Raw genomic sequence first — 27,749 nt, 5'->3', positions numbered from 1 at the left:
ACTCCCCTGCTCTTCTTCGAAATAGTGTCATGGGATCTTGTTCGTCCACTTGAGAGAGCAGATGGGGCCTCGGTTTAACGTCTTATCCTAAAGATTGCACCTCCGACAGTGCAGCACTCCCACAGTACTGCTCTTCCGACAGTGTGGCGCTCCCTCAGTACTGCCCCTCCGACAAGTGCGGAACTCCCTCAGTACTGCCCTTCTGACAGTGCAGCACTCCCACAATACTGCCCCTCCGACAGTGTGGCGCTCCCTCAGTACTGCCCCTCTCGACAGTGCAGCACTCCCACAGTACTGCTCCTCCGACAGTGTGGCGCTCCCTCAGTACTGCCCTTCCGACAAGTGCGGCGCTCCCTCAGTACTGCCCCTCCGACAGTGCGGCGCTCCCTCAGTACTGCCCCTCCGACAGTGCAGCACTCTCACAGTACTACCCTCCGACAGTGCAGTGCTCCCTCAGAACTGCACTAGAGTGTCAGCTTACATTTTTTTGTGCGTGCTCAAGTCCCCGGTGGGACTTGACAACCTTCTGACTCAGAGGCGAGAGTGTACCCATTGAGCCACAGCTGACACACGTTGAGTGAAGAGAGAGTAGGGTGATTCCAGACCTTAGGCGACCGAGTTATGAAGAAAGGCTCAAGCAATTAAACTCATTTCTTCTGGAGAAAGACTGAGAATGATGGGTGTGGGAAAGACATGATGCCGGTCTACAAAACAATAGCGAGGTGGGAGCAAACATACTAATTGAAACAATCGGCATGGGTCGAGAGGTGAGGGCAGGATCAGGCTCAGTTGTGATGAGCCCAACACAATGGGTCGAATATGTAAGGGCCAGCTGACCAAGGTGCTGATGGGCATCCAGGGTGGGTGACACCCTACCCCAGCGTGAGCCTCACCTTAATCCAGGTCGACACTCCCAGTGCAGCACTGAGGGAGCTCTGAACTATCAGAGGTGCCGTCTTTCGAATGGGACGTTAAACCGAGTCCTGTCTGCCCTCTAGGTGGATGTTGAAAGATCCCGCAGCCACTAGAAAAACGGGGGAAATTATCCCCAGTGTCCTGGGTCAATATTTATCCCTCAACCAACACTAACAATGGATGATCTGGTCAGTTTCACATTGCTGTTTGTGGGAGCTTGCTGTGTGCAAGATTGGCTTCTGTTTTTCCTACATTACAATGCTTCAAAAAGTGAGCTTTCGACCACATATCCGCAGCATAACTAAAACCACCTGTTTACACCTCCATAACACTGCCTGTTACCACCCTTGCCTCAACTCATCCGTTGATGAAACCCTCATCAATGCCTTTGTTACCTCTAGACTTGACCATTCCAAAGCACTCCTGGCCGGCCTCCCACGTTCCACTCTATGTAAACTACAGGTGATCCAAAACTCACTGTCCTAACTCGCACTGAGTCCCACTCACCCATCACCCCCTGAGCTCGCTGCCCCCGTGTCCTAACTCGCACCAAGTCCCGCTCACCCATCACCCCCTGTGCTCGCTGCCCCATGTTCGAACCCGCACCAAGTCCCGCTCGCCCATCACATAAGAACATAAACATAAGAACATAAGAATTAGGAACAGGAGTAGGCCATCTAGCCCCTCGAGCCTGCTCCGCTATTCAACAAGATCATGGCTGATCTGGCCGTGGACTCAGCTCCACTTATCCGCCCGCTCCCCGTAACCCTTAATTCCCTTATTGGTTAAAATTCTATCTACCTGTGATTTGAATACATTCAATGAGCTAGCCTCAACTGCTTCCTTGGGCAGAGAATTCCACAGATTCACAACCCTCTGGGAGAAGAAATTCCTTCTCAACTCGGTTTTAAATTGGCTCCCCCGTATTTTGAGGCTGAGCCCCCTAGTTCTAGTCTCCCCGACCAGTGGAAACAACGTCTCTGCCTCTATCCTGTCTATCCCTTTCATTATTTTAAATGTTTCTATAAGATCACCCCTCATCCTTCTGAACTCCAACAAGTAAAGACCCAGTCTGCTCAATCTATCATCATAAGGTAACCCCCTCATCTCCGGAATCAGCCTCGTGAATCATCTCTGTACCCCCTCCAAAGCTAGTATATCCTTCCTTAAGTAAGGTGACCAAAACTGCACGCAGTACTCCAGCTGTGGCCTCACCAATACCCTATAAAGTTGCAGCAGGACCTCCCTGCTTTTGTACTCCATCCCTCTCGCAATGAAGGCCAACATTCCATTTGCCTTCCTGATTACCTGCTGCACCTGCAAACTAACTTTTTGGGATTCATGCACAGGACCCCCAGGTCCCTCTGCACCGCAGCATGTTGTAATTTCTCCCCATTCAAATAATATTCCCTTTTACTGTTTTTTTCCCCAAGGTGGATGACCTCACATTTTCCGACATTGTATTCCATCTGCCAAACCTTAGCCCATTTGCTTAACCTATCTAAATCTCTTTGTAGCCTCTCTGTGTCCTCTACACAACCCACTTTCCCACTAATCTTTGTGTCATCTGCAAATTTTGTTACACTACACTCTGTCCCCTCTTCCAGGTCATCTGTGTATATTGTAAACAGTTGTGGTCCCAGCACCGATCCCTCTGGCACACCACTAACCATCGATTGCCAACCTGAAAAGGACCCATTTATCCCGACTCTCTGCTTTCTGTTAGTTAGCCAATTCTCTATCCATGCTAATACATTTCCTCTGACTCCGCGTACCTTTATCTCCTGCAGTAACCTTTTGTGTGGCACCTTATCGAATGCCTTTTGGAAATCCAAATACACCACATCCATCGGTACACCTCTATCCACCATGCTCGTTATATCCTCAAAGAATTCCAGTAAATTAGTTAAACATGATTTCCCCTTCGTGAATCCATGTTGCGTCTGCTTGATTGCACTATTCCTATCTAGATGTCCCGCTATTTCTTCCTTAATGATAGCTTCAAGCATTTTCCCCACTACAGATGTTAAACTAACCGGCCTATAGCTACCTGCCTTTTGTCTGCCCCCTTTTTTAAACAGAGGCGTTACATTAGCTGCTTTCCAATCCGATGGTACCTCCCCAGAGTCCAGAGAATTTTGGTAGATTATAATGAATGCATCTGCTATAACTTCCGCCATCTCTTTTAATACCCTGGGATGCATTTCATCAGGACCAGGGGACTTGTCTACCTTGAGTCCCATTAGCCTGTCCAGCACTACCTCCCTAGTGATAATGATTGTCTCAAGGTTCTCCCTTCCCACATTCCCGTGACCAGCAATTTTTGGCATGGTTTTTGTGTCTTCCACTGTGAAGACCGAAGCAAAATAATTGTTTAAGGTCTCAGCCATTTCCACATTTCCCATTATTGAATCCCCTTCTCATCTTCTAAGGGACCAACATTTACTTTAGTCATTCTTTTCCGTTTTATATATCAGTAAAAGCTTTTAATATCTGTTTTTATGTTTTGCGCAAGTTTACTTTCGTAATCTATCTTTCCTTTCTTTATTGCTTTCTTAGTCATTCTTTGCTGTCGTTTAAAATTTTCCCAATCTTCTAGTTTCCCACTAACCTTGGCCACCTTATACGCATTGGTTTTTAATTTGATACTCTCCTTTATTTCCTTGGTTACCCACGGCTAGTTATCCCTTCTCTTACCGCCCTTCTTTTTCACTGGAATATATTTTTGTTGAGCACTATGAAAGAGCTCCTTAAAAGTCCTCCACCGTTCCTCAATTGTGCCACCGTTTAGTCTGTGTTCCTAGTCTACTTTAGCCAACTCTGCCTTCATCCCACTGTAGTCCCCTTTGTTTAAGCATAGTACGCTCGTTTGAGACACTACTTCCTCACCCTCAATCTGTATTACAAATTCAACCATACTGTGATCACTCATTCCGAGAGGATCTTTTACTAGGAGATCGTTTATTATTCCTGTCTCATTACACAGGACCAGATCTAAGATAGCTTGCTCCCTTGTAGGTTCTGTAACATACTGTTCTAAGAAACAATCCCGTATGCATTCTATGAATTCCTCCTCAAGGCTACCCTGGCGATTTGATTTGACCAATCGATATGTAGGTTAAAATCTCCCATGATTACTGTCGTTCCTTTTTCACATGCCTCCATTATTCCCTTGATTATTGTCCGCCCCATCATGAAGTTATTATTTGGGGGCCTATAAACTACGCCCACCAGTGACTTTTTCCCCTTACTATCTCTAATCTCCACCCACAATGATTCAACATTTTGTTCATTAGAGCCAATATCATCTCTCACAACTGCCCTGATATCATCCTTTTTTAACAGAGCTACCCCACCTCCTTTCCCTTCTTGTCTATCTTTCCGAATTGTCAGATACCCCTGTATGTTTAATTCCCAGTCTTGGCCACCCTGCAATCACGTTTCTGTAATGGCCACCAAATCACACCCATTTGTAATGATTTGTGCCGTCAACTCATTTACTTTGTTTCGAATGCTGCGTGCGTTTAGGTAGAGTGTTTTAATACTAGTTTTTAAACCATAATTTTTAGTTTTGACCCCTCCTGCAGCCCCTTTATATTCATACATATTGTCCCTTCCTATCACCTTGTGGTTTACACTTACCCCAGTGCTACTCTGCTCTGTTGCCTCCTGCCTTTTGCATTCTTTCTTGGGGTCCTGTTCATCTGAGCTCTCACCCACTCTAACTAGCTCAGAGCTCTCTCCTGGGTTCCAAATACTCCTTGCACTGAGGCACCGAGCTTTCATGCTTGCCTTTTTATTACACATTGACCCTTTAGAATTTTGCTGTACAGTGGCCCTTTTTGTTTTTTGCCTTGGGTTTCTCTGCCCTCCACTTTTACTCATCTCCTTTCTGTCTTTTACTTGTGATTCCATTTTGTTTCCCTCTGTCTCCCTGCATTGGTTCCCATCCCCCTGCCATATTAGTTTAACTCCTCCCCAACAGCACGAGCAAACACTCCCCCTAGGACATTGGTTCCAGTCCTGCCCAGGTGCAGACCGTCCGGTTTGTACTGGTCCCACCTCCCCCAGAACCGGTTCCAATGCCCCAGGAATTTGAAACCCTCCCTGCTGCACCACTGCTCAGGCCACGTATTCATCTGAGCTATCCTGCGATTCCTACTCTGACTAGCACGTGGCACTGGTAGCAATCTCGAGATTACTACTTTTGAGGTCCTATGTTTTAATTTAGCTCCTAGCTCCTTAAATTTGTCTCGTAGGACCTCATCCTTTTTTTTACCTATATCATTGGTATCAATGTGCACCACGACAACTGGCTGTTCACCCTCCCTTTTCAGAATGTCCTGCACCCGCTCCGAGACATCCTTGACCCTTGCACCAGGGAGGCAACATACCATCCTGGAGTCTCGGTTGCGGCCGCAGAAACACCTATCTATTCCCCTTACAACTGAATCCCCTATCACTATCGCTCTCCCACTCTTTTTCCTGCCCTCCTGTGCAGCAGAGCCAGCCATGGTGCCATGAACTTGGCTGCTGCTGCCCTCCCCTGATGAGTCATCCCCCTCAACAGTACTCAAAGCGGTGTATCTGTTTTTCAGGGGGATGACCGCAGGGGACCCCTGCACTACCTTCCTTGCACTGCTCTTCCTGCTGGTCTTCCATTCCCTAACTGGCTGTGGACCCTTCACCTGCGGTAAGACCAACGCGCTACATGTGCTACTCATGTCATTCTCAGCATCGTGGATGCTCCAGAGTAAATCCACCCTCAGCTCCAATTCCGCAACGTCAGGAGCTGGAGGCGGATACGCTTCCCGCACACGTAGTCGTCAGGGACACCGGAGGCGTCTCTGATTTCCCACATAGTACAGGAGGAGCATAACACTTGTCCGAGCTCGCCTGCCATGACTTAACCCTTAGATGAACTTAAATTGGCAACAACAGTGCTAAAAGTTACTCACTGATATAGAAGAGAAAAAAGAAAAACTACTTACCAATCACCAGCCAATCGCTTACCCCCTTGGCTGTGACGTCACCTTTCTATTTCTTTCTACTTCTTTTTTGCCTTCTCCCTGTAGCTGCACAAGCACGCCCTGTGCTCCCCCTGTGCTCGCTGCCCCGTGTCCTAACTCGCACCGAGTCCTACTCACCCATCACCCCCTGTGCTCGCTGCCCCTGTGTCCTAACTCGTACCGAGTCCCGCTCACCCATCACCTCTTGTGCTCGCTGCACCGTGTCCTAACTCGCACCGAGACCCGCTCACCCATCACCCCCTGTGCTTGCTGACCTACATTGGCTCCCGGTTAAGCTCGATTTCAAAATTCTCATCCTTATTTTCAAATCACTCCCTATCTCTGTAATCTCCTCCAGCCCCACAACCCCCTGTGATGTCTGCGCTCCTCTAATTCTGCCCTCTTGAGCGTCCCTAATCACTCAACCATCGGTGGCTGTGTCTTCAGCTGCCTGGGCCCCAAGCTCTCGAACTCCCTGCCAAAACCTCTCTACCTCTCTTTCCTCCTTCAAGACGCTCCTTAAAACATAACTCTTTGACCAAGCTTTGGGTCACCTGCCCTAATTTCTACTGATGCGGCTCAGTGTCAATTTTTTAAATCTCATAATACTCCTGTGAAGCACCTTGGGACGTTTCACTACGTTAAAGGTGCTATATAAATGCAAGTTGTTGTTGTTCATATTTTGTGATGCACTTTGGGACCTTCTGAGATCATGAAAGGTGCTGTCTAAATGCAAATACAAAGGCAAAATACTGCAGAAGCTGGAATTCTGAAATATAATTGGAAAATGCTGGAAATACTCAGCAGGTCAGGCAGCATTTGTGGAGAGAGATGCTGGCGAACCTGCTGAGTTTTCCAGGCATTTTATGGCCATGTAAAGTCCTTTCTTTCTTTTAGTGGAGAAAAGAGGGGAGGAAAGCAAATTATGGTGTGTGACTCACAGCTCGTTGATCAGGTTGCTGATCCGAGCACTGAAACAAGAGAGAAAGAGACAGAGGAGGTACCAGGCTTGACTAGCACTGCCTATTTGACTTGGCGGAACCTCAGACACAAGCACCTTTGTGAAGCAGCACCTGTGGGCCCTGGAGCTGCTACTCAAACTGTTTGTTCTGCTGGGTGTGGCTGGATTAGTCCCAGTCTATCCTCCCAACATGGCTGTTTTAAAACCCTGCCAATCGCTATTTCTTGACTTCCTTCACCTCTCTTCAACAACAACAACAACTTGTGTTTATATAGCGCCTTTAACATAGTGAAACGTCCCAAGGCGCTTCACAGGAGTATTGTGCGATATAAATTTGATACCGAGCCACATAAGTAGAAATTAGCGCAGGTGACCAAAAGCTTGGTCAAAGAGATCGGTTATAAGGAGCGTCTTGAAAGAGGAAAGAGAGGTAGAGAGGTTTAGGGAGGGAGTTCCAGAGCTTGGGGCCCAGGCAACAGAAGGCACGGCCACCAATGGTGGAGTGATTATAATCAGGGATGCTCAAGAGGACAGAATTGGAGGAGCGCAGACATCTTGGGGGGCTGTGGGGCTGGAGGAGATTACAGAGATAGGGAGGGGCGAGGGCCATGGAGGGATTTGGAAACAATGAGAATTTTGAAATGGAGGTGCTGCTTAACTAGGAGCCAATATAAATCAGCGAGCACAGGGGGTGATGGGTGAGCTTCAATGCTGGGGATGTTGGCCTGGTCGAGGACGCTGATGTTGGTGCGTTTGTCCTCCCAGGGGATTTGCAGGATCTTGCGGAGACATCGTTGGTGGTATTTCTCCAGCGACTTGAGGTGTCTACTGTACATGGTCCATGTCTCTGAGCCATAAAGGAGGGCGGGTATCACTACAGCCCTGTAGACCATGAGCTTGGTGGTAGATTTGAGGGCCTGCTCTTCGAACACTCTTTTCCTCAGGCAGCCGAAGGCTGCACTGGCGCACTGGAGGTGGTGTTGAATCTCCTCATCAATGTCTGCTTTTGTTGATAAGAGGCTCCCGAGGTATGGAAAATGGTCCACGTTGTCCAGGGCAGCGCCGTGGATCTTGATGACTGGGGGACAGTACTGCGCGGCGAGGACAGGTTGGTGGAGGACCTTTGTTTTACGGAGGTTTAGCGTAAGGCCCATGCTTTCGTACGCCTCAGTAAATACGTCAACATCCCCAACATTGAAGCACTGACCACATTTGATCAGCTTCGCTGGGCAGGCCACATTGTCCGCATGCCAGACATGAGACTCTCAAAGCAAGCGCTCTTCTCAAAACTTCTTCATGGTAAACGAGGCAAAGGTGGACAGAGGAAACATTACAAGGACACCTTCAATGCTTCCCTGATAAAATGCAACATTCCCACTGACTCCTAGGAGTCCCTAGCCAAAGACTGCCCTAAGTGGAGGAAGTGCATCCGGGAGGGCGCTGAGCTGAGCACCTCGAGTCTCGTCGCTGAGTGCATGCAGAACACAAACGCAGTCAGCGGAAAGAACGTGCAGCAAACCTGTACCACTCTCCTTTACGCTCAACGGCTGTCTGTCCCACCTGTGACAGGGACTGCGACTTTCGTATTGGACTGTTCAGCCACCTCATGATTCATTCGGAGTGGAAGCAAATCTTCCTCGATTCAGAGGGACTGCCTATGATGATGATGATGATGGGTGAGCGGGACTCGGTGCGAGTTAGGCCACGGGGCAGTGAGCACAGTGGGTGATGGGTGAGCGGAACTCAGTGCGGGTTAGGACACGGGGCAGCGAGCACAGGGGGTGATGGGTGAGCGGGATTCGATGCGAGTTAGGACACGGGGCAACGAGCACAGGGGGTGATGGGTGAGCGGGACTCGGTGCGAGTTAGGACACGGGGCAGCGAGCACAGGGGGTGATGGGTGAGCGGTACTGGGTGCGAGTTAGGACACGGGGCAGCCGAGGTTTGGATCACCTCTGGTTTACGTCGGGTAGAATGTGGGAGGCCAGCCAGGAGTGCTATGGAATAGTCAAGTCTGGAGGTAACAGAGGCATGGGTGAGGGCTTTAGCAGCAGATGAGCTGAGGCAAGGGCAGAGACGTGCGATGTTACGGAGGTGGAAATAGGCGGTCTTAGTTGTGCTGCGAATATGTGGTCGAAAGCTCATTTCAGGTTCAAATATGACATCAAGGTTGAGAATAGCCTGGTTTAGCCTCAGACAGGAATTGGGGAGAGGGATGGAGTCAGTGTCTGTGGCGGGAACCGAAAACAATGGCTTTGGTCTTCCCAATATTCAATTAGAGAACATTTCTGCTCATCCAGAACTGGATGGCGGACAAGCTTTTTGTGCCAAATGGATTGCTACCGCACAGAGCCACCATCTCCAACCCCCTCGGCTATAATCAGAGGGGACTGAAAGTGTTGCAGACCCACTAGAACATGAGGGTGGGGGGTGGGTGGTCAAATGTGCTGTCAGGTGAGGCCTCCAGTAAACACGGTGAACTGGGCCCACTCATTTGCATTCTCTAGCGAGAGGGTCTCCATGAGCCCTCGATGACTGGCAGCTGAAGGCAAGTGTAAGAAGGGGACGCGGCACACTAGCTGCTGCTCACTATTAGAGCACATCAGGGCGACAGAGAGTGGAGGCTGCCACTAACTTGTCAGCTGTGGCTCAGTGGATAGTGCTCTCGCCTCTGAGTTGGATAGTTCGTGGATATGTCGTGGTTTTGAGTCCCACTGCACAAATTCGAGTACTTAAGGGTGATCTAGGCCGACACTCCAGGTGCCAGTACTGAGGGAGCGCCGCACTGTCGGAGGGGCAGTACTGAGGGAGCGCCGCACTGTCGGAGGGGCGGTACTGAGGGAGCGCCGCACTGTCGGAGGGGGCAGTACTGAGGGAGTGCTGCACTGTCGGAGAGGCAGTACTGAGGGAGTGCCGCACTGTCAGAGGGGTGGTGCTGAGGGAGCGCCGCACTGTCGGAGGTGCCATCTTTCAGATGGGATATTAAGCCAGGGCCCCATCTGCCCTCCCAGGTGGCACTATTTTGACAAAAAGCAGGGGTGTCCTGTGGCCAATATTTATCCCTCAACCAACATCACTAAAAGAACATAAATAAAAACATATAATGCTGGAAATACTCAGTGGGTCAGGTAGCATCTGTGGAGAGAGAAACTGAGTTAACATTTCAGGTCGATGACCCTTTGTCAGAACTAAAAATACATATGATCTGGTCACTATCACATTGCTGCTTGCTGCGCGCAAATTGGCTGCCGCGTTTCCTACATTCCAATAGTAGCTACGCTTCAAAAAGTACTTCATCAGTTGTAAAGTGCTTTGGGACGTCCAGTGGTTGTGAAAGGTGCTATAGAAATGCAAGTCTTTATTTTAAAACGCGAGCGAAATAACTTAGTCCCTGGTACAGTGTCAACAGATGTCAAATTCACTATTTAACAGGTTTCACAACAATATTAAAATAGCACAGATACAAAATTATGCGGACACAGGCAATGAAACCAATGTGCACCATCGTGCATTTCATCACACACACTCTCTTATGTTCTGAGGAAGGTTTCATAGAAACATAGAAACATAGAAAATAGGTGCAGGAATAGGCCATTCAGCCCTTCGAGCCTGCACCACCATTCAATATAAGCATGGCTGATCATTCACCTCAGTACCCCTTTCCTGCTTTCTCTCCATACCCCTTAATCCCTTTAGCCGTAAGGGCCATATCTAACTACCTCTTCAATATATCCAATGAACTGGCATCAACAACTTCTGCGGTAGAGAATTCCACAGGTTAACAACTCTCTGAGTGAAGAAGTTTCTCCTCATCGCAGTCCTAAATGGCTTACCCCTTATCCTTAGACCGTGGCCCCTGGTTCTGGACTTCCCCCAACATTGGGAACATTCTTCCTGCACCTAACCTGTCCAGTCCCATTAGAATTTGATATTTTTCTATCAGATCCCCTCTCATCCTTCTAAACTCCAGTGGATACAAGCCCAGTCGATCCAGTCTCTCCTCATATGTCAGTCCTGCCATCCCGGGAATCAGTCTGGTGAACCTTCGCTGCACTCCCTCAATAGCAAGAATGTCCTTCCTCAGATTAGGAGACACAAACTGAACACAATATTCCAGGTGTGGCCGCACAACTGCAGTAAGACCTCCCTGCTTCTATACTCAAATCCCCTAGCTATGAAGGCCAACATACTATTTGCCTTCTTCACCGCCTGCTGTACCTGCATGCCAACTTTCAATGACTGATGTGCCATGACACCCAGGTTTCATTGTACCTCCCCTTTTCCTAATCTGCCGCCTTTCAGATAATATTCTGCCTTCATATTTTTTCGATACCCGAACTTGTCGACTCACCTCAGGAAGGATATATTGGCCTTGGATGGGGTGCAGTGCAGATTCGCCAGATCGGTAACGAGGATAAAAGGGTTAAGTTACGCGGACAGGGTGGCACAGACTAGGCTTGTATTCCTTCGAGTATAGAAGATTAATACGCCGCCTAATTGAGGTGTTTAAGAAGATTAAAGGAATTAAAGGAGCAGGTAGAGAGAAACTATTTCGTCTGGTGGGGAGGAATCCAGAACAAGGGGGTATAACATTATCCTTGTTTCTCATCCTTATTTTCAGATCCCTCCATGGCCCTCACCCCTCCCTTTCTCTGTAATCTCCTCCAGCCCCACAACCCTTCGAGATGTCTGTGCTCCTCTAATTCTGCCCACTTGAGCATCCCTGATTATAATCGCTCCACCATTGGTGGCCATGCCTTCAGCTGCCTGGGCCCCAAGCTCTGGAACTCCCTCCCTAAACCTCTCCGCCTCTCCAGCTCTCTTTCCTCCTTTGAGACGCTCCTTAAAACCTACCTCTTGTCACCTGCCCTAACTTCCCCTTAAGTGGCTTTGTGTCCAAATTTTGTTTTATAATGGTCCTGTGAAGTGCCTTGGGATGGTCTACTACGTTAAAGGCGCTACGTAAGAGCCAAAGGTGAGCAGCGGAAGCGTTAGAAGGACACCCTCAAAGCCTCCCTGGTAAAGTGCGACATCACCACTGACAACTGGGAGACCCTGGCCGAAGACGACCAAGATGGAGAAAGTGCATCCTGGAGGGTGTTGAGTTCTTCGAATCTCAACGCAAAGAGCGTGAAGGGGCCAGGCGCAGGCAGCGGAAGGAGCGTGTGGCAAACCAGCCCCACTGACCCCTTCCCTTGACGAATGTCTGTCCCACCTGTCACAGAGTCTGTGGCTCTCGTATTGGACTGTTCAGCCACCAGAGAACTCACTTTGGGAGTGGAAGCAAGTCTTCCTCGATTCTGAGGGGCTGCCTATGATGATGATGTGATATAAATACAAGTTGTTGTTGTATAATTAGAGCTAGGCCGTTCAGGGGTGAAGTTGGGAAGCAATTCTTCACACAAAGAGTGGTGGAAATTTGGAACTCCACCCCCCAAAAAAGCGGTTGAGACTGGAGGTCAATTGAAAATTTCAAAACTGAGATTGCTAGATTTTTGTTGGGTAAGGGTATTACGGGTTACGGAACCAAGGCGGGGAGACGGAGTTAAGATACAGATCAGCCATGATCTAACTGAATGGTGGAATGGGTTCGAGGGGCTGTTTCTATGTTCCTATGATTTATGTTCTCGTGACAGGTGCTGCCTGAGCTGCTGAGTGTTTTCCACGTTTCTTGTTTTTGTTTCCGATTTCCAGCACCTCTGGTGTTTTCTGTTTTCTGTTCCCCAGGCACCAGGACCTGCCTCCCCCAATAGCTGAGTTGGGGGAATACAATGTCCCATGTAGAACTGACCAGAGAGTTTCTAAGCTCAATCCCCACCCCCGCCTGTTGTGTGCTGATCTCGGCCAGGGTTGTAGTTGGGGGTGCTACAGTTGGCATTCAACACTTGGATTTATAAAGTGTCTTTCATAACTTCAGGATGTTCCAACGAGCTTCACAGCCAATTAAGTACTTTTGAAGTGTACTTACCATTGTAATATAGGAAAGGCAGCAGCAAATTAGCTGCAATGTGGTAATGGCCAGATAATTTGTCTTTGGGTCTTTGTTGAATACTATCTATTGCCATATCTCGGGAGCCTCTTATCAACAAAGGCAGACATTGATGCGGAGATTCAACACTGACTCCAGTACGCTAGTGCAGCCTTCGGCCGTCTGAGGAAAAGAGTGTTTGAAGACCAGGCCCTCAAATATACCAAGTTCATAGTCTACAGGGCTGTAGTAATACCCGCCCTCCTGTATGGATCTGAGGCATGAACGATGTATAGAAGGCACCTCAAGTCGCTGGAGATATATCAACACCGACGTCTCCGCAAGATCCTGCAAATCCCCTGAGAGGACAGGCGCACCAACATCAGTGTCCTCGCTCAGGCTAACATCCCCAGCATTGAAGCACTGACCACGCTCGATCAGCTCCGCTGGGTAGGCCACATAGTTCGCATGCCAGATACGAGACTCCCAAAGAAAATGCTTTATGTGGAGCTCCTTCATGGTAAACGAGCCAAATGTGGGCAGCGGAAGTGTTACAAGGACACCCTCAAAGCTTCACTGGTAAAGTGCGACATCATCACTGACATCTGGGAGTCCCTGGCCAAAGACCGCCCGAGGTGGCGAAAGTGCATCCGGGAGGGTGCCGAGAGCGTGAAGAGGTCAGGCGCAGACAGCGGAAGGAGCGCGCGACAAACCAGTCCCAACCACCCCTTTCCTCGACGAATGTCTGTCCCACCTGTCACAGAGTCTGTGGCTTGAGTATTGGACTGTTCAGCCACCAGAGAACTCACTTTGGGAGTGGAAGCAAGTCCTCCTCGATTCCAAGGGACTGCCTATGATGATGATTGGCAGGACACCAAGGAAAACTACCCAGCACATCTTCGAAATAGTGTCATGGATATTTTACATCTACCTGAGAGGACAGATGGGGCCTCAGTTTAATGTCACATCCGAAGGATGACACCTCCGACAGTGCAGCTCTCCCTCAGTTATCATCATAGGCTGTCCTTCGGAATCGAGGAAGTCTTGCTTCCACTCTTAACATTAGTCCATAGGTGACTGAACAATTCAATACAAGAACCACAGTCCCTGTTACAGGTGGGACAGACAGTAAGGGAGGGTGGGACTGGTTTGCCGCACACTCTTTCCGCTGACTGCGCTTGATTTCTGCATGCGCTCGGCGATGAGACTCGAGGAGCTCAGCACCCTCCCGGATGCACTTCCTCCACTTAGGGCGGTTTTTGGCCAGGGACTCCCAGGTGTCAGTGGGTATGTTGCATTTTATCAGGGAAGCTTTGAGGATATCCTTGTAACGATTCTTCTGCTCGCCTTTGGCTCGTTTGCCATGAAGGAGTTCAGAGTAGAGCGCTTGCTTTGGGAGTCTCGTGTCTGGCATGCGAACTATGTGGCCTGCCCAGTAGAGCTGACCAAGTGTGGTCAGTGCTTCAATGCTGGAGATGTTGGCCTGGTCGAGGACGCTAACGTTGGTGCATCTGTTCTCCCAAGCGATTTGTAGGATCTTGCGGAAACATCGTTGGTGGTATTTCTCCAGCGACTTGAGGTGTCTACTGTACATGATCCATGTTTCTGAGCCATACAGGAGAGCGGATATTACTACGGCCCTGTAGACCATGTGCTTGGTGACAGTTTTGAGGGCCTGGTCTTCAAACGCTCTTTTCCTCAGGTGGCCAAACGCTGCACTGAAGGTGGTGTTGGATCTCCCCCTCAGTACTGCCCCTCCGACAGTGTGGCCCTCCCTCAGTACTGCCCCTCCGACAGTGCGGCACTCCCTCAGTACTGCCCCTCAGACAGTGCGGCGCTCCCTCAGTACTGCCCCTCTGACAGTGCGGCGCTCCCTCAGTAATGCCCCTCCGACAGTGCGGCGCTCCCTCAGTACTGCCCCTCTGACAGTGCGGCGCTCCCTCAGTACTGCCCTTCCGACAGTGCGGAGCTCCTTTAATGCTGCACTAGGAGTGTTAGCCTAGACCTTTGTGCTCAAGTTTCGAGAGTGGGACTTGAACCCACGACCTTTTGTCTTAAAGGTTCGAGTGCTACCCCCCTGAGCCACGGCTGACGTCCAAACACTCTTGGATTTGGGAGGAGAAAAATCAGCCAGGGTTCCCCATTCGTGATCACAATACAGTGGTCCCTGCTGGGACATGCATGTGTAGATATCAGGTAGTGAATGAATTGGTGCTTCCCACGAATGAATAGCTTCACTGGCTGAAGGGAGAGGGAAAAGCACACCAAATTGACATTACTCGGACCTATCCAGAACATCTCTCAACACTTTGATAGAAGGTTATCTGTGGCAGATTTAATTTGCATATGCAAATCCCTGCTCCCCTCCATCCCAACTGGGTAGACATCACCATGGTAACCTGGCAACACAGCGATGTAGAATCACTTCATGAGTTGAAGTGTAGCTTGCTTCATTGTTTGAGTCCTTGCACTAGTTTTTTTCCCTTCTAATTTAAAATTCTCATCCCTCACATTCAAATCCCTCCATGGACTCAACCCTGCCTAATATGTCCTTACTATACAGTACAAATGCACACGAGGCCCATACTAGAGAGAAGGTCACTCGGTGACCAGTAACCTTTATTTGCCAGCTTGAAGGTGGGTGGAGCTTCCCCTTTTATACCTGAAAGTCCAGGTTAGGAGTGTCTCCCACAAGTTCACCACCTAGTGGTCAGTGTTCTCACGGTGTACAACTTAGGTCAGTTTATACATGGATTACATTGACAGTTGAATACATGACATCACCTCCCCGCCAAAGTCTTATTGGGATCACAGGTTAAATCTCTCTGGTGGTTTATGCTCCCTTGTAGAGCGCCTGAGTTGGGGCTCCGGTTGTTGGGCACTGGCCTGAGTGTCTGCTGTTTGCGGTGCCTCAGGCTTGTCCAAACTGCCCACAGTGACTGGGCTCTCCTCCACTTGGTTCCAGTGTTCGATCACCTGTGGAGGAGTGAACTCTACATCGTGTTCTTCCTCTGCTTCTTCTATGGGGTTGCTGAACCTCCTTTTTGTTTGATCCACGTGTTTGCGGCAGATTTGTCCATTGGTAAGTTTAACTACCAGAATCCTATTCCCCTCTTTGGTAATCACAGTACCTGCGAGCCATTTGGGCCCTGCAACATAGTTGAGGACAAAGACAGGGTCATTGACATCAATACATCGCGCCCTCGCATTCCGTCATGGTAGTCACATTGTGACCGGTGCCTGCTCTCAACAATTTCTTTCATGGTGGGGTGTATGAGGGATAACCTGGTTTTGAGCGTCCTTTTCATTAGCAGCTCTGCGGGTAGGACCCCTGTGAGCGAGTGTGGTCGGGATCTATTGGCCAACAGGAGGCGTGATAAGCGGCTTCGTCGGGATCTCCCTTGGATTCTGAGCATCCCCTGTTTGATTATCTGCACTGCTCATTCCACCTGGTCGTTTGAGGCCGGCTTGAATGGTGCCGTTCTGACATGGTTGATACCATTTCCTGCCATGATGTCCTGGAACTCAATGCTTGTAAAGCACGGGCCATTGTCGCTGACCAAGATGTCCGGTAGACCATGGGCAGCGAACATTGCCCGTAGACTTTCTACCGTGGCAGAGGATGTGCTTGAATTGAGAATGTCACACTCGATCCATTTGGAGTAGGCGTCTACTACCACCAAAAACATTTATCCCATAAAAGGGCCTGCGTAGTCCACATGCATGCGTGACCATGGCTTTGCGGGCTAGGACCAGAGGCTAAGGGGGGCTTCCCTGGGCGCATTGCCCAGCTGGGCACACGTGTTGCACCTGCGAACACAAAGTTCCAGATCTGCGTCTATCCCTGGCCACCAAACGTGTGACCTGGCAATTGCCTTCATCATGACAATGCCTGGGTGCTCATTGTGGAGTTCTCGGATGAAAGCCTCTCTGCCCATCTGGGGCATGACTACTCGGTTTCCCCATAGTAGGCAATCGGCCTGAATCAAGAGTTCATCCTTGTGCCTGTGAAATGGTTTAAATTCCTCAGGGCATGCCCCGTACGTGGCTGCCCAGTCCCCATTCAGGACACATTTCTTGACTAAAGACAGTAACAGGTCTCTATTTGTCCAGACTTTGATCTGACGGGCTGTCACAGGTGAGCCTTTGCTTTCGAAAGCTTCAACAGCCATGACCATCTCAGCAGCATGCTTGGTTGCCCCATCAGTGGTGGCTAGTGGGAGCCTACTGAGTGCATCGGCGCAGTTTTCGGTGCCCGGTCTGTGCCGAATTGTGTAGTCATAGGCGTCTACCGTGAGTGTCCACCTCTGCACACGGGCCGATGTGTTGTCGGCCAAAAGGAACGTTAGGGGTTTGTGATCTGTCTCCAGCTCAAATTTCCTGCCAAACAGGTACTGGTGCATTTTTTTTTCTGCATATACACATGCAAGCGCTTCCTTTCCCGTAACCCCTTTCTGCCTGGGACAGACTTCTGGAGGCATAAGCTACCGGCTGTAACTGACCCTTGGCATTAACATGCTGCAACACACACCCGACCCCATAGGACGATGCATTGCATGTTAAAACATGTTTCTTACATGGGTCATATAGCATTAACAGATTGTTGGAGCATAACAAATTGCGTGTCCTATCAAAAGCCCTTTCCTGGCTGTCCCCCCAGACCCATTCGCGACCTTTGCATAGGAGCGGCTCTAACAGTGTGCTCAATTTGGGAAGAAAGTTATCAAAATAGTTCAGCAGCCCCAGGAACGAACGCAACTCCGTCGTGTTACAGGGTCTTGGTGCTCTCTGGATCGCTTCCGTTTTGGATGCAGTAGGTCTGATCCCGTCTGCTGCTACCCTCATCCCCAGGAATTCTGCCTCTGGAGCTAGGAAGACGCACTTCACCTTTTTCAGTCGCAGACCTACCCGGTCCAGTCTGCATAGCACCTCCTCCAGGTTGTGGAGGTGTTCTTCAGTATCGCAACCCGTGATGAGGATGGCGTCTTGAAAAACCATCGTCCTTGGAATCGACTTGAGGAGGCTTTCCATCTTTCGTTGAAAGATCGCGGCGGCCGAATGAATCCCAAACGGACATCTGTTGTACTCAGCTTCTTCAACTCACTCGCCAGCTCCTGGGTCATGTAAGCTGATCCAGGTCCAATTTTGAAAAATGTTTGCCACTGGATAGCGTCGCAAAGAGGTCCTCTGCTCTCGGTAGCGGGTACTGGTCTTGGAGTGACACCCGATTGATGGTGGCCTTGTAATCACCACATATCCTGACCGACCCATCCGCCTTGAGCACCGGCACGATCGGGCTCGCCCAGTCACTGAATTCGATTGGCGAGATGATGCCTTCCCTCAACAGGCGGTCCAATTCGCCTTCTATCTTTTCCCGCATCACGTATGGCACCGTTCTGGCCTTGTGGTGTACTGGCCTGGCGTCCGGGTTTATGTGAATCACTACCTTGGTCCCCATGAAAGTTCCAATGCCGGGTTGAAATAGGGAGTCAAATTTGTCCAGGACCTGTGAGCATGATACTCGCTCCACAGAAGAAATTGCATTGACATTGCCCCATTTACAGTTCATGACAGCAAGCCAACTCCTCCCCAGCAGTGCGGGACCGTCCCCCGGGACAATCCAGAGTGGCAACCTGTTCTCCGAATCTTTGTGGGCCATGACTACCGTGGTGCTGCCTAGCACCGGAATGATCTCCTTTGTATATGTCCGTAGCTGTGCGTCAATCGGCAATAATTTTGGCCTCCTGGCCTTGGACGCCCACAACTTGTCGAACTGTTTGATATTCATCAGGGACTGGCTGGCCCCCGTGTCTAGCTCCATTGATACTGGGATGCCTTTGAGGAGCACGTTCATCATTATCGGTGGCGTCCTGGTGTATGAATTGCATCTGTCCTCCACATCAACTCGCTGAACTTCAGCTTCCAGCGATTTCCCCCAGTGTCCATTTGGCCTCGTAGGGCTTACATCGGGCCTGTCCTCCTCGTACATCAACCTGGCTGCAGGCTTCCTGCACATATGCGCCAAGTGATCGCTGATGTTGCAATTTCTGCAGGTATATTGCTGATACCTGCAAGCTCTGGCTGTGTGTTTGCCTCCACACCTCCAACACGAGCCGTTGTTGGAAACAAAAGGTCCATTACCAGTCGATCGTCTCTGACTGTCTCTGTAACTGTCCTTAAACGCACCATTGACAGGTGTTGCTGGCCTCATTACTGGCCGCATTGTCCCTTGCGATGGCATGAATCGCCGTTCAGCTAGCCATTGTCTCTGTTGAATTCCCCCTTTGGGTTCGACTACATGCTCGGGCATGTTCGGTTGTCCCTGTCTGTCTGGAGAACTGTGTGCTGCGTTAACAATGTTGACTTCCTGTCCATTTGCTGCATTTAAACCAAGATTTTTGTCAAACATCATTCTGGTCTTTTCCTCCCCTGAGATAAATGTCTGGGCCATCAAAGCCGCCGTTTCCAGGGTCAAATCTTTGGTTTCAATCAGTTTCCTGAAAACCCCAGCGTGCCCGATGCCCTCAATAAAAAAAGTCTCGCAGCATCTCCGCTCTGCATGCATCTGAGAATTTACATAGGCTCGCCAGTTGCCGGAGGTCTGCCACGAAGTCTGGAATGCTTTGCCCTTCTCGCCGCCGGTGCGTGTAAAACCAGTGTCTTGCCATGTGCATGCTGCTCGCTGGTTTAAAGTGTTCCCCGATCAACTTACTGAGCGCTTCAAAAGTCTTGTCCGCCAGCTTCTCTGGCTCTAGAAGGTCCTTCATCAGGGAGTACGTCCTGGATCCACAAACCGTCAGGAGATGAGCCCTGCGTTTGTCGGTCGAATCCTATCCCAGCCATTCCTTAGTGACGAAACTTTGCTGTAGTCTCTCAATAAAATCGTCCCAATCATCACCAACACAGTACCTCTCATCTGTGCTGCTAGTGACCATGCTTGCGTGGTTTAAATCCCAGTTTCTCATCGCCAATCATATGTCCTTACTATACAGTACAAATGCACACGAAGCCCATACTAGAGAGAAGGTCACTCTGTGACTAGTAACCTTTATTTGTCAGCACTGAAGTGATGAAGGTGGGTGGAGCTTCTTCCCCTTTTATACCTGAAAGTCCAGGTTAGGAGTGTCTCCCACAAGTTTACCACCTAGTGGTCAGTGTTCTCACGGTGTACAACTTACGTCAGTTTATACACGGATTACAATGACAGTTGAATACATGACACTGCCTTTCTCTGTAACCTCCTCCAGCCCTGCAATCAATGTTCCCTGTAATTTTTTGGAGGTCGAGCGGCCCATTCAAAAATCCACACGTGCGTTTTTTCAATTTAAAAGTCATCTCACCGGCGCGGTACCTCAAGAGCCCTGCGTTGTCATGCGGCTTAAAGGGAACGTTGCCTGCAACCCTCCAAGATCTCTACGCTCCTCTAATTCTGGCCTCTTGAGCATCCCTGATTTTAATCGTTCAATCATTGGCAGCCATGCCTTCAGCTATCTCAGCCCTAAACTCTGGAATTTCCTCCTGAAACCTCTCTGCCTCTCTCTGTTCCTTTAAGGCACTTCTTAAAACTGTATTGTATGGGGTTAATCACATACTGTTAATTATGATATTTAGACATTTACAGTGTTTCTCTGTCCCATGCCCCGTAGAATGTTGTTGCTCTAGAGAGAGAGGGAAGCGACCTTGGGACGCACACCAGCTTGTTATGAGACGGTTGGCGCCTCGAGATCTCACGCTTTGTGGACAAGCAGCTGGGGCCTTACAGATTAGGAGTTGGCCATAAGCCATATGCACCCATGTTTGTTCAATAGTATGTTTGTTTAATAGTATAAAGGAGCTGCACTGTCCAGTAGCTCTTCGAACTTCACCTTGGACCGTGATTCGCGAGCGGTGCCGGGACCCCCAAGGCTCCAGGCCAGCCGTCGTTGTGGAGTTCCCGATGGGCTGAAGGCCGTGAGCTTTGTTGTATCTTATCATACTTCTCTTTTCTTTGTAAACTGTATTATTATGTTTCTTTTCTCTCAGTAAATGGTATTTTATTCTTTACTTCATTTGTCTTGTTTCTTATTTAACATTCATCCAGATCCCAAAGCTGGATCTATTATTATCGATCCAAAACATTTTGGCGTCACGAACAGGATCTGGTAAAATGTTTAAGAGAAAAGACAAGAAGCAGTCTCCTGCTGCGGGAGAGAAGTATAGAATACCAGGGTGGGGCATGAGGGATGAGTGTTTTGGCTCTCTTGCCAAGGTGCTAGCCCGGTTTGGACCTCCGCAACATGGGGATACGCAGTTATTGGAATAGAGCAAAGATAGAACCGTACCCCACGCGGTACTGTCTCTCCTGGAGGAAGCAGGCTTCCCACAGGGGAAAAATAGTCCCCCACAAATGGGATGGATTTTGTTGACAGCCTTAAGGGTGATGTGTAAACAACTTAAGGAAAGTGAGGCAGAAAACCTACAGTTAAAAACAGCTGTTAAGGTTTTGGAAAGTCAAAACTCGACCCTGACTGAAGCGGTCCGCACTGCACAAGAGCGGGCGGACAAGGTCAATGAACAATCAGAAACTTTAATATGCCGTCTGGCGACAGTACAAAATAAAAAGAAAGCCAGATCACGGAAATTACAGACGGATTTGAAATATATCCTTTGTACTGCACTGATTTGCTGCTGCATGTGGTTTGTACTTATTCAATCAGATCTCAGTGAGTGTTTAAAAGCCAATGCAGAATCATGTGGGGAATGTATACAAGCTGGAAAAAATTGTGGGGGGGTGCAGCAAAAATATCTGGTACTCCTTTAACTCATAGAATATGAGTGGACAGATGGAGAGGGGAGAGAACGGGAGGAAACTAAACCCCCCCCATATGCTCCGAGCATGGAAGCTAGACCCCTTATGACAAATAAGATGAAACAGCAAGATGGGGAACAGCCGGTAACCACTAGAGGGGTGCGTGACTTCACCACTAGTGAGTTACAAGAAATAGGGTCTCGATTTCGTCAAAAACCCGGGGAATCATTGTCAGAAGGGCTAACCCGGATTTGGGACCAGGGAGCATCAGGCATAATACTTAACCCCGAAGAGTTAACAAAAATGGGGAATATGACTACGGACCACCATATCACAGCAGTTCTATGGAATGTCCAGGGCACAAGTTCGCTATGGGACATGGGGTCCGGCAAAAATATCCCTCTGCCATTGATTGGGAAGGGGAGGTAAAACCTTGGACTACTATGGCAGAGGGTGCGATACAGTTGCGCAACATGACAACACAGGGAGGAACGTATCACCAACAATATGGGGGGCCAGATCAGGAGCTCTTTATGTTAGGAATGCGGAGCAGGCCCTCCTATGATGAAGGGTGCACTACTTGCATTATTGGGACCAGCGGGTGGGGCACGTTTGCCTATTGTTAGGACAGTTAGAGGATGCAGAAGATAGTGTGCGAGAGTCGAGAACGGCTAATGTAGAGGGGGATCGAGACCAGCAACAAGGTACAGGGTCAGGAAAGACAAAAAAAAGAATTACGCGGAGGGACAAGTTCGCGGCTTTACCGAAGGCAGGGGTCCCCAAGGGAAAAATTGATGGAATCCCAACAGGAGCGATGTATTCTATGTGGAAGCAACACTGCATCCCGGGAACAGAGAAGGGTGAAAGGAAGGAGGTAAGGGAGACTAAGTCGGATAGCGATAAGTCTGCGGATGCGGAGAAACCATCTCCCACTAGCCTATACCCCAACGTAGAAGAGCTGTGGAAGGCTAGTAATCCCCTCGACTAGGGGTGTGGCCGGGATCCGGGAGTACCCCCCGTTAGAACCACATCAACCCAAGCTCCCGGGGATCTGAGGCCACACATTCTGATTACGATACATTGGCAGGGGGCGGGGGGGAAACATACACAGAGATGTGGCTTTACTAGATACAGGGGCAGAAGTTAATATTATCCATGGAAACCCAAGGAACCACACAGGGACCCGTATGATGATTAATGGGTTTGGAGGGGCAGAAACGCCCGCTGTCCGAACAACTATCAGAATGGCGTTGGGAAATGGGCCTCCGCGCTGGGTAATGGTCCTAATATCGGCAGTAAAGGAACATATTATTGGGATGGACCTTTTAAAGGGAACCATACACAACACCTCGTTTGGGCGATTCTCATTCGGGATACGGGCGATCACTGTGATTGCAGGGGAAGCAAAGTGGGAACCAGTGGTAATACCACGACCATCGCGTATAGTGACTATGAAACAGTACCGAATACCTGGGGGACACAAAGAAATAGGGGAAACCATACAAGGGCTCTTGGAGGCGGGTATCATTAGACATGCGGTGTCTCCCTACAATAGCCCTGTTTGGCCTGTGCAGAAACCCGACAAAAGTTGGAGGATGACTGTGGACTACCAACAACTGAACAAATTTGCCCCTCCCCTGGCAACCGCTGTCCCAGATGTAGTAACTATAACAGAGCGGCTGTCTGAAAAGGGTGCAGAGTGGTATGCGGTAATCGACCTGGCTAATGCCTTTTTCTCCAATAGCAGAAGAATCCCAGGACCAGTTTGCATTCACTTGGGAAGGGAGGCAATACACGTTTAAACGCCTACCTCAAGGTTACCTACATAGCCCTACCCTATGCCACGGATTGGTGGCCCGGGACCTGGACATGTGCACGTTGGCTCCTAATGTCTCACTGGCATACTACATCGATGATGTACTAATAAGGGGTCCCACCGAGGCAGTGGTGTCAGAAGCCCTAGCTACTTTAGTCCAACACATGCGAGACAGGGGCTGGGAGATAAATCCAAAGAAGGTGCAGGGCCCTAGCCAGACTGTCCAGTTTCTGGGGATCCAATGGTCTCGGGGTGAGCGCATCATACCCGAGCCTGTAAAGAATAGAATTCAAGAAATGGCCACCCCCACGACTAAAACTGAGACACAACGGTTTGTGGGACTATTGGGTTACTGGAGGAGACACATACCTCACCTCACGCCGTAACACGAAAAAAGACCCACTTCGAGTGGGGAAAGGGACAACAGGTGGCCTTTGATGCAGCCAAAGAAGCTGCAGCTCAAGCTTTACTCCTAGCCCCGCATGTGCCTGGACAGGCTTTTGAGCTACAGGTATCCGTTACCAATGATACTGCAGTATGGAGTTTATGGCAGGTTCAACATGGCACTCGTATACCGTTAGGGTTCTGGTCTAGAAAATTGACAGATGCTGCTACTCGTTACACTCCATTTGAGAAACAATTGTTAGCATGTTATTGGGCCCTAACAGAATCAGAAGGACAGGCAGGGGACGACAAAGTCAGTTTAAGACCAGACCTACCCATATTATCCTGGGTTCTCTCAGAAAATGAGACAACAAGGTCGGGCGACTGCAGCAAAGCTCCATAGTGCACTGGAAATGGTATATCGCAGACAGAGCAAGTAAAGGAAAAGAAGGAATCACCCAACTACATGAGCATGTGGCTGAATACCCACAAACAGCTGAGAGTGAACTTACGCAGTCGTCTGTCAGTTTAACCCAAGAGTCACCGATCTCCTGGGGCGTGTCTTTTGAACAGTTAACATCTGAAGAGCGTAGCCATGCCTGGTTCACAGATAGCTCAGCGGTCTGGCGAAACGGCCTTCAGCGATGGTGAGCCGCTGCCTTCAATCCAAAAACCCAGACAATTGTGCATGATGAGGGCGTGGGAGGCTCCAGCCAGCTAGCAGAACTAGCAGCTGTAGTCCTTGCGTTAGAAGAGGAACAGCAACAAGTACACATATATACTGACTCATGGGCAGTAGCCAATGGCATGGCGAACTGGATGCGAAACTGGCATGAACATAACTGGCAAATAACTGGGAAAGACTTGTGGAGAAAGCACCTATGGGAACAAATATGGTCCAAAGCCCAGAAGATGAAAATAACTGTATATCATGTGGACGCTCACATGAAAAACACTTCAAAAACCTCTGAATAAAATAACACCATTGATAATATAACCCGGGTACGGGCTGTCAAAGAGACGGAAGAGGAAGAATATGGCATAGGCAAGTGGGCCCACCACAAATCTGGACATTTTGGCATTCAGGGTACGATACAATGGGCACGAAATAGGGGGTTACATTTGACTACGGATGGTGTTAAACAATTCATAAACACCTGTGGAATTTGTCAAAAGGTGAAGCATTTTCCCCTTCAACAACAACCCGGTGCCCATATTAAGAGAGGGACTCAACCAGCACAAATATGGCAAGTTGATTATGTAGGACCTTTACCATTGCAACAACGGTTCCAATATTTGCTCACTGCTGTTGATATCTATTCTGGACTTTTGATAGCTTATCCAGTGACTAAAGCGAATTAAAGGACTGGAGAATTTAATCACATACTACAGTGAGCCAGCAGAAGTACAATCCGATAATGGGTCGCACTTCACAGGTCAAACAGTGCAACAGTGGGCGGTAGACAACGGGATCTATTGGATGTTTCACATACTATCCACAAGCTGCAGGGTTAATAGAACGCATGAATGGACTACTTAAGCAACAGATTAAAATATTAACTCCCACTAACACATTGCAAGGGTGGTTAAAGGTCTTACCACAAGCAGTGCGCAATCTGAATCACCGACCATTGCGGGGGGGAACTCCCATAAGTCACATGTTAGGCAAAGTTAGTGTCCGTCCCGAAAAAGAAAATCAGACTCAGGACACAGTTTGTGAAGGAGGAAAAGTGTGGGTGCAGTACCCCCAGAAACCCTTACAAGCAGGGAAAATCTTCGCGAAAGGAGAAGGAAATACTTATTGGGTGCTCCTGACTGGTCAAGATATTCCTCTCTGTGTTGACAAGGGTAAATTGACTAAACGAGGCTGAAATTAATATACTTATGCTTCCTCCCACAGGGATTCTGCCCAAAATGGCGACTTACCAACTCGTGCTGGCAAGTCTCTGTGTCTCGTTATCTGTGACTGTGCTACTTCCATCCTCAAACACAGCATGGGATGGCCATATAGGGTGGCGGTTAGCTAACACTGATCGTACGCAAGACAAACAAGGGTGGATTGTATTGGTGGGACATCTTTTACGGATGGTCCCCAAAAACATCCGCCACTTTGAAGCTGTTAATACATCCTATCGTTGTTTTACTCAGCGCGTTATTACTGATATTACTGCTTGTATGTATTCTTTCGTGTAGATTGCGGGCGGTGCTTGCGCATACTCATACTCATGTAACTGATGCAATATGCCTTCAACTTGATTATATCACTTAGAATGTCTAAATATCAAGGGTGGATTGTATTGTATGGGGTTAATCACATACTGTTAATTATGATATTTAGACATTTACAGTGTGTCTCTGTCCCATACCCCGTAGAATGTTGTTGCTCTAGAGAGAGAGGGAAGCGACCATGGGATGCACACCAGCTTGTTATGAGACGGTCAGCGCTTCGAGATCTCACGCTTTGTGGACAAGCAGTTGGGGCCTTACAGATTAGGAGTTGGCCATAAGCCACATGCACCCATGTTTTGTTCAATAGTATGTTTGTTTAATAGTATATGGGAGCGGCACTGTCCCGTAGCTCTTCGAACTTCACCTTGGACCGTGATTCGTGAGCGGTGCCGGGACCCTCAAGACTCCAGACCAGCCGTCGTTGTGGAGTTCCCGACGGGCTGAAGGCCGTGAGCTTTGTTGCATCTTATCATACTTCTCTTTTCTTCATAAATTATTATTATGTTTCTTTTCTCTTAGTAAACGGTATTTTATTCTTACTTCATTTGTCTTGTCTCTTATTTAACATTCATCCAGATCCCAAACCTGGATCTATTATTATCGATCCAAAACAAAAACCTGCCTCTTTGACCAAGCTTTTGGTCACCTGTCCTAATGTCTTTGACTTGGTGTCAATTCTTGTTGACTTATGCTCCTGAGAAGCACCTTGGGACATTTTACTACATTACAGGCATTATTTAAATCCAAATGTATGGAGGATGGTCGCATAGTGGTTATGATCCTGGAATCGTAATCCAGAGGCCTGTACTAATAATCCGCAAACGTGAGTTCAAATCCCACCACAGCAGTTGTGGAATTTAAATTCAGTTAAATAAATCTGGAATAAAAAGCTAGTATCAGTGATGGTGTCCTAAACCTAGCTCTGTCAAGCCCGTGTGGTGGCTGGTGTGCAACGGCCACCACACGTTAAAAAAATCCACCCACAGGCATCTTCTACCCTTCTGGATGTAGTTCGGGACCTGGAATATTAGATCCTTCATTGAAACACCTGTGAACCCATCCCTTTTTGGCGTGGAAGCAAGTCATCCTCGTTTCGAGGGACTGCCTATGATGATGATGATGATGATGATGCCATGAAACTACCGGATTGTAGTAAAAACAAAACTGGTTCACTAATGTCCTTAAGGAAAGGAAATCTGCCACCCTCAACTGGTCTGGCCTGTATGTGACTCCAGATCCCTCATCATCATCATCATCATAGGTGGTCCCTCGAAATGAGGATGACTTGCTTCCACGCCAAAAAGGGATGAGTTCACAGGTAGTTCCTGAGAATCGAGGACGACTTGCTTCCACTCCTGAAGTGAGTTCTTTGCTGGCTGAACAGTCCAATACGAGAACCACAGACTGTGTCACAGGTGGGACAGATAGTCATTGAGGGAACGGGTGGGTGGGACTGGTTTGCCGTACGCTCCTTCCGCTGCCTGCGCTTGGTTTCTGCATGCTCTCGGCGACGAGACTTGAGGTGCTCAGCGCCCTCCCGGATGCACTTCCTCCACTTAGGGCGGTCTTGGGCCAGGGACTCCCAGGTGTCGGTGGGGATGAAGCACTTTATTAGGGAGGCTTTTGAGGGTGTCCTTGAAACCTTTCCTCTGCCCACCTTTGGCTCGTTTGCCATGAAG

This window comes from Pristiophorus japonicus, chromosome 27 (genome assembly GCF_044704955.1).
Source record: "Pristiophorus japonicus isolate sPriJap1 chromosome 27, sPriJap1.hap1, whole genome shotgun sequence".
Lineage (NCBI taxonomy): Eukaryota > Metazoa > Chordata > Chondrichthyes > Pristiophoridae > Pristiophorus > Pristiophorus japonicus.
The sequence above is the reverse complement of the archived record's forward strand: the minus strand, read 5'-3'. Positions refer to the sequence as shown.